General features: G+C 41.3%; 1 non-coding gene across 1 annotated transcript; it reads right to left on the bottom strand.

Moving 5' to 3' along the window:
* Positions 1-5,498: 5,498 nt before the first annotated feature.
* Positions 5,499-5,605, bottom strand: LOC142175659 (small nucleolar RNA R71). The gene has a single exon (XR_012704752.1). It is a non-coding gene; the product is annotated as a small nucleolar RNA R71 (small nucleolar RNA).
* Positions 5,606-8,835: the final 3,230 nt, after the last annotated feature.

Genomic DNA, 8,835 nt, shown 5'->3' with positions numbered 1-8,835 from the left:
TAATAAAATCACAAACTCTCTGTACTAACTGGTTTCTCAGCAGCACCTGTATTCTGCCTCTGAGCCTGAGCAGCTACCAAGCTAGTCAATATCTGCAAAGCACTCCGCATATCCTGGTCTGGAGTGCCAGACGGAGGAACTGGAGGCGCTGGGTGCCTTCTAATATCCTCTGGAGGAGACGGGGAAGATGAGGTATGAGACGACATCTCACTCTGAGCCTCACTTTGGCCTGCTCTGGCTTGGGGCACCTGACTGGTACCCTCTCCCGCAGCTGTATCAAGCCGTCTACTAATTGTTTACTTCCTAGTCAAAGGCATCGCTGAAAGAAAATAGGGTGAATATTAGAGACAAACACTTACGACTCAACTCTACGCACGATCTAGATTCAGGAAGGAAGTAACAACCCTAGATCTCATGTAGCCTCCTGATTATAAATGTGGCGCGCTACACATCCATAATCAAGACTTTACTAGACATGGCTCATAGACAATCCCTAGGACAGACTTGCTCTGATACCAAGTTTGTCACGACCCAAACTGAAGGGCCATGACTAGCACCCGACCACACTTGCCGAGCACCAACGTACATTTCATCTAACCTTCATTATTATCTTTTAGGGATGACGAGATCAATATAAATGGTAGACCTAGATCATGGACAACCAGCAATAAAATATGACGGCATAAATATACATAGCAGGGGATGACCAGACAATCAAGAAACTACATATAAGGTATGAGCTACCACGCTACTATGAAAGACTATACAACAAAAACTAGCCGACAAGGCATAACAAACTATACATGAGCCGACACCTGTCTATGAGCCTCCAAAAGAACATAAGTGTTGCAACATAGCCGGAATAGGGCCCCGACATACCCATAATGTCTATAACAAAAATTGCATACCAAGACCAAGGCAAGTCCGGAGAAGGGATCTCGCCAATCACCGCTGAACTGGACAGTCTACTGTGGTGGGGGAGCTGTACCTGCCTGTTTATCAGGACCTGCAGCACGACATGCAGCGTCCATAAATAAAAGGACGTCAGTACGAATAAAGTACTGAGTATGTAAGGCAAGGAACCATAAATACGATCAATAATGTAAGCAAGGATAGAGAATATACAACCTGTAACATCTTAGTACCTCTGAGGGCTACTTACATGAAATGCATGATACATATGTATAAATACATAAACCTTTAAAGCATTCGCCTCTGTGGGCATTATCATCATCATATCGTACCCGACCATAATAGGCTCGGTAAAAAAAAACGTACCCGGCCATCATAAGGATCGGTAGAATCGTACCCGGCCACGTAGAGCTCGGTAAAACCCAACTGATCAGTGGTTGCACAATAGGTGCCGTACCCGGCCAACTATAGTGTGACTCGGTAGAGTAAAATAGATACATATATATAATGCATGCTCGACTCATGGAATCACATTCTAAACCTTTCGGAGTGACGTAAGGTCGGTATCCTCTGTACACGTTATTAGGACTAACTCTTCACTATGAACCTTATAAGAATCAGGAAGTACCAATAACATTGATAACATAAGAATAAGAGAAGCAACATTAACATCAATCGTTCCATAAGAGGGAAAACAATGTAAGTACTGCTAGCTTCTAAGAGTAGAGTATCTTGGAAGCTCGTTCATTACATTATGTACAATCGGAGTCGTGAAAAAGAAGGAAAGGGATAGCCTCACATACCTTGTATATACTGCCCCAATCTCAAGCTATGCAATTGTCAAAACTCCTTAGTCTACAATAAGAGAAACGATACTATCGTTATCATTTAAGCGTCATAACTATTATATATCGACCACAACCTATTTTACGATGAAACGGACAACACCTCCCCTATATATATGACTTCAAACCATTCCAAACAATCACCAAATAGCCCAAACAACATCAATAATAAACATATTGAGCCTCCCAAAACAGTCCACGCACAACCTTATTACATCATACATACGACGACCACCGTAGTCATGTCAAACGACCCAGAAATGTTACGAATAACTATCATCCCACAACCCTACATATATATGGTGTTTCTCCACACTCTTTCTCCTCCAAATCTCCACAAAACAGTAGTAAAATACGCAGCCCAACAGCAACGCAAAACAGTCCACAAAATAATAACATTACTACCAAGCCTTTCGATATATATTTCACAAGTTCTAGCTTCAATGGCTTAGCCGCAACTTGGATAATCTTAAATAAATATAGAGTAAGAGGTTACTTACCTTTATACAGAAAGAAAAACTCCAATTTGACCTTAAATTTCCATGAAATATCCCTCCAATGCTGCCACAACAACAAAAAAGCGAAACTAGCGATCAATTAGTGTTTTTCGGCACTAGAATCACTTTAGAAGGCTTTTTATATTAAGAACATGGGGTAGTATTTACAGAACATAAACCCTTTAAAACAACCTCCTACACGAGCTGGAACGACACAAAAAATGAGCAACAACAAGAAGAACAAGAGACTTACTAGCGCCACGGAATTCCCGACACTTGATTTGTGTTGTTAGCCCTTTTTTTGGGTCTTGAATCTTGAGAGAAGCTTGAGAGGATGTTCCTAGGGTTCTAAGGTCTGAAAATAGTGAGAAGAAATGACCTAAAACGGGTTGGAGGCATCCTATATAGGTCCAAATATCTTAAATCGCCTTAGTGGGCCCCATAGAGAGGTACTTGGCGCAGTCTCGTGAAAATGTGAATATCTCTCTACTCCGAGATCGTATAGATGAACGATTTTATGCGTTGGAAACTAGACTCTTATATCTTTAATTTTGTTGGTAGATCACCCCGTAATTCCTTGTAAATTATGAGAAAAGATTAGAAACATTTGACCTAATGTTTAAGTAAAATTATGAACCTAAGTTGCGACAACTTTTGCCGACTTTTGTTTCATAACTCGTTTGACTTCAAGACTTATGATACGGATATTATATTATTAAAATACCTTAATAAATGACCTCTTGAGTGTATTAAGCACCGCTAGATTACCTAAAAATACGAGTTACAACATCCTTGATTCGTTTAACTTCTAATACTGGTTAATCACCCTTATACACTCTTGTATCACTTAAGACCAATAGGATTGACTTCTTATCATCTCAAAGATAATTCCTTCTTGGATTTATGTTAACTAATATATGGCATGAACTAACACATGTGGATATGGGTTGTAACATTGTTCATAATTGTTATTGGAAAAACTCTTTAACCCACGATTCATAACACACATATCTTTCGGGGGTAGAAAGGAGTGTGATTGTATTCTTGTGTATGATGTGTAATTAAAGTTTTGAATAAACTATAATTGAGATTGAAAGCATCTCATATCTCTAATTTTAATTCCTTTTTATAAATATCATCTTCTCAATTTCTATAATAACAATATTTTTATTATACAATTTGTGGTATAATATTTATGAGATTTCTTTTAGAAAATTATCTTACTTACACAATCGCAATGCGCGTACCAAAGACTGGTACTGATAATAGGTGAATTGGACTATAATTAGACCCTAAAGAACCACCTTCTTATATAGTGTTTATGGTAAAAAGTGATAACAGAATGCTCTAATTAGTGATTTTCATGCTTTGCAGGCTATATACAATAAAAGCAGTCTTTGGAGTACTTTTGGGATCAATTACGGAGAAAAAGAGGCCAATCTTACAATATCCGCTAAGTGCACCACGCGAAGGCAGCAAAACCAGAACTGGAGATGGACTGCCGCGGTCCTGGCGTAACCGCGGTCGGACCACGGTAGAAGGCTGTTGCGGATTCTAAGAGGCTAGTTGGCCGCGGTCCTGGCATAACCGCGGTAGGACCGCGATAGGAAGCGGAAAATTGAGGGACTGAAGTGCAAAATACAGGATTTTTAGCCCAAAACCCTATATTAAATAATAGAACTCGCCCAAGGGAGGCATGTAATGTTTTAGAGAGTACTTTGGCAAGAAAAACAAGTGTGAGAGATCACCCAAAACATCATATTTTCTTCTTCTCTTTATTTTTCTGGGAATTTTGATCATGAATATTTTCATAGTTTATTTACCCATTGTCATGAGTAGCTAAATCCTTTGTCTAGGGTTTTGATGGAACCTATTGAAGGATGAACTTCTTGATTATGTTAATATAGTTTGCCAGTTTAATCTCTATTTGTTCAACTACGTATTTGTTGTAGTTAATTGACAGGATCCTCAATTAGCTGTGCCTAATTAGTATGCATAACTCGAGAGAGAGTGCATATTTAGGTAATTGTTGAACAGCATCACTCCCAAAGTATAAGAGGGATCTATAACTGCGGGTTTAAAGGTGGGATTAGGGATAACGAAGTCTTGGGTGCAATCTAAAGGGAACTGTAATAAACAAAGCCAACTAGCGTATCTCGGAAGAGTGCGTCTAGTAAATTATCGTGATTACTCGGGAGAGATTCACGGTAAAAAGAGTGTTCATGATTGATAGAGATGTGTTGGTAAATCTATATGAAACATAAACAGAAGAGATTCCATCAATAGGGGAAATCACTACCTTAGAACCTTCTCATTATTGTTCACAACTTAAGCATATTTAGTTTACAACTGTTTATTGACTTTCAATCTTAGTTATTAAATATACCATCAACTGTTATTCACAACATTTGGGGAAGTTGATTCTAAAAAATTTAGTAAGTCCAGCGAAAATAATTGATAGGTTAATTCTCTGTGAATTCGACTCTAGGCATAAATACTCAGGTTATTTTTGCAACGTCCGCATTGTCCTTTTATAAGGCATAGTTGGGCGTGACCAAATTTTTGGTGTTGTTGCCGGGGAATTAACGGTGTTATCTATTACAACTGAAAGAAGTACAAAAATTCTTATTGTAGTCATTTTTTCTCTATACCCAATTTTTACATTGAAATTTTTACGTTTGTTGACTTGGTTGCACAGGTGCATGCCTAGAAACTCATCGAGATCTGGTGAAGTATTTGAAGCATTATCAGATCCCGAGAAAGTTTTCAAGGCCTTGAATTGGGCTAATCGAAAAAACAAACAACAACCAACAACTGAACAATTCGAAACAGTCATGGGGGATCACGAGGAAAACCCAGCGCTACCAATAGTGCCAGAGGCTGCTCTCTATGACTGGGCACAACCCACAGCTGAAAATCTGTCCACAACCATTGTAGTTCCGTAGATACAGGCTGAGTCATTCCAAATACGAATAACATGCTGCACTTGTTGCAGAAAAAGGGACTATTTTCGGGGTCGCAAGTCGAAGATCCTCAGCAGCACTTGAAGAACTTCCTCTCTATCTACAAAACCCAAAGGCAGCCCAACGTAACTCCTGAAGCAATCAAGCTGTTATTGTTTCCATTCTCAGTGACAGGAGCTGCCTAGACTTGGCTAAACTCACTTCCCATAAATTCTATAACAACTTGGGATGAGTTAGTCAGGCAATTCCATAACAAGTTCCACCCACCCAATAAGACTGCTCAACAAATTGATGAAATTTTGAGTTTTAAACAGAGACCAATGGAGACACTGCATGAAACATGGGAGCGCTTTAAAGGGATGCTGGTTATATGCCCGCACCATGGTATTCCAGATCTAATGTTGGGGCAACGGTTTTACATGGGATTGTCAGATAGCGTGAAGAACATTGTTGATGCTTCAGCTGGTGGAGCATTTTTGAGCAAAACATGGAGAGAAGGCCAGAGTCTGCTTGACAAGATGGCACAAAATTGGGGATGAACAACCAGGAATGCACCTATCACTCCAGTGGTTCACTCAATGCCCTTAGATCCATCCAACTCTATGGCTGAAAATATGGCCACCTTATTGACACAGATGAGTATACTCACCAAAAAGGTGGAAGAGTCAAGGCAGAAGCAGCAGGTACACATCGTAGATACTACCAATGGGGGTTTGTGTGCATCTTACATTAGTCAGCCAATCGGTAACCAATGGAATGCAGAACATGATCATCACCACTACCCTGAAGACATGAATTATGTGTCTAATTATGGAGGCCAGAGACAGGGTGGTCAGAATTGGGGCCAACAAAATTAGCAATACAGGCCAGTCCATCCACAGTTCAACAATGGAAACATGGGAGGTATGAGACCCCCCCCTAACAATATGGCACCATACCCAAGGCCACAGGGATATAATAATCAGAATCAGCAGCAATGGTATAACCCTTCTCAACAGCAGCATGGTGGAAGGGAGGAAGATGGGTTTGCTAGACTTGAGGCAATGATGCAGCATGTTATTGGGTCTAATGCAAAGATTAATGAGAGAGTGAATGCACATGATGCAGCAATCAAGAATATTGAAGTGCAAGTGGGCCAAATTTCTATGTCTCTGAACAATCGTCCTCATGGGACACTACCTGCAGACATCCAGATAAATCCAAAAGATCAAGGCCCAAAGCAGCTGATGGCGGTAAGTCTACGTAATGACAGAAATTTGGATGTAGAGAAAGAGAGGGCTCGAGAAACTAGACAAACTGAGACACTTATACCAGTGCCTATTGAGTTGGACGAGTCAACGAAACTGACGGAGGTGCCAGTCCAGCCTGCCCAGGAAGATAATAGCATTCAGAATGCGTCCGAGAAAGAAGCTGAGACAGTCCAGGAACCAGTAGTTGATGTAGCAGCCGATAAGGATCAATCCCAGTTGATTGGGAAGAAGAGACCTCCTGCACCTTTCCCTCAGAGGTTGGCTAAGTACCAAAAGGAGGAGCAATACAAGAAGTTCTTCGAAATGCTGAAACAAATCCAGGTAAACATACTATTGATTGAAGCTTTGAAGGAGATGCCTGGGTATGCAAAAATGATGAAGGACTTGATGTCCCGAAAGTTTGATTTCCAAGACTTGGACACAGTTACTCTTGCTCAGACAAGTAGTGCAGTGGTGACTAAACTAATTGCAGAAAAGCTGTCTAACCCAGGGAGCTTTACAATTCCATGCACTATTGGTAATTTTGCTTTTGCTAAAGCACTATGTGATCTAGGGGCCAACATCAATCTTATGCCCCTGGCAATTTACAAGAGGCTGGGCATTGGAAGAGCTAGACCCACCTCTATGTTGTTGCAGCTGGCTGACAGGACAGTGAAACGACCCTCTGGTATCTTAGATGATGTGCTAATTCAGGTAGGGAAATTTGTGTTCCCTACAGATTTTGTGATCTTAGACTGCAGAGTAGATGAAGAGATTCCCATAATTTTGGGAAGACCATTCTTGGCCACAGGGAGAGCTCTCATTGATTGTAAAACCGGGGAGCTCAAGATGAGATTGAACAATGAGGAGATAACATTCAATGTGCAGAAATCTATGAGGCGACCAAGTGAATTCGCCAATTGTTCTCTTATTGATGCCGTGGATGTAATCGTAGAGACTGATGATGAGGTGCTAACCATTGAGGACCCCCTTGCTGCATGTTTAATGAATTTGAATGAGGTGAATGGAGAGGAACTGGCGGAATGAGTGTTGGCATTAGAGGGTAGAGGGTTCTGGGATAGAACTCTAGAATTTGAGCCCTTGCACTTGGAAAATCGAGAGACTCCTCCAGCCAAGCCATCTATCGAAGAACCACCAAAGCTGGAGTTAAAGCCATTGCCCAACCATCTCAAGTATGAATTCCTTGGACCTAACTCCACATTACCTGTTATTATCTCATCTAGTTTGTTAGATGTGCAGGCGCAACAACTCTTGCAGGTACTTAAGGAGTGCAAGACTGCCATTGGGTGGACCATAACAGACATAAAGGGGATCAACCCCGCCTACTGTATGCACAAAATTCTACTGGAAGAGGGACACAAACCTTTCAGGGAACACCAATGAAGGCTGAACCCTAACATGAAGGAAGTGGTAAAGAAGGAAGTAATAAAGTGGTTAGACGCGGGAATTATCTTCCCAATCTATGACAGCAACTGGGTTAGCCCAGTTCAATGTGTACCTAAAAAGGGTGGCATGACGGTAGTTAAGAATGATAACAATAAATTGATCTCTACAAGAACAGTCATGGGCTGGAGAATTTGCATGGACTATAGAAAGCTAAATCTAGCCATCCGGAAAGACCACTTCCCACTTCCCTTCATTGATCAGATGTTAGACAGACTGGCAGGGAGGTCACACTTTTGTTTTCTGGACGAGTACTCAGGATACAACCAAATCTCCATTGCACCGGAGGACAGAGAGAAGACCTCTTTCACTTGCCCTTATGGCATTTATGCCTTTCGGAGGATGCCCTTTGGCCTATGCAACACACCCGCCACATTCCAACGGTGCGTGATGGCCATATTCACTGACATGGTAGAGGACATAATGGAGGTGTTCATGGATGACTTCTCAGTGGTGGGGAATTCATTTGATGAGTACCTGATATATCTGACGCGTGTGCTGAAACGGTGTATCGAGACTAACTTGGTTCTGAACTGGGAGAAGTGCCACTTCATGGTACAAGAAGGCATAGTCTTGGGGCACCGGGTGTCAAGCAAAGGAATTGAGGTGGATCATGCTAAAGTGGATATAATAGCAAAGCTACCTCCTCCAACTTCAGTCAAAGCAATCAGAAGCTTCCTTGGGCATGCCGGTTTCTACCGGAGATTCATAAAAGACTTCTCAAAAATTACCAACCCTTTCTGTAAGTTGTTAGAAAAAGATCACCCTTTCTTGTTTTTTGATGATTGTAGGGTAGCATTCGAGGAGTTGAAAAAGAGATTGGTCACAACACCTATCATTGTTGCCCCCAACTGGGAGCAACCATTCGAACTCATGTGTGATGTTAGTGACTACGCAGTGGGGGCAATGCTGAGACAACGGAAGG

This window comes from Nicotiana tabacum, chromosome 21 (genome assembly GCF_000715075.1).
Source record: "Nicotiana tabacum cultivar K326 chromosome 21, ASM71507v2, whole genome shotgun sequence".
NCBI lineage: Eukaryota > Viridiplantae > Streptophyta > Magnoliopsida > Solanales > Solanaceae > Nicotiana > Nicotiana tabacum.
The sequence above is the reverse complement of the archived record's forward strand: the minus strand, read 5'-3'. Positions and strand labels throughout refer to the sequence as shown.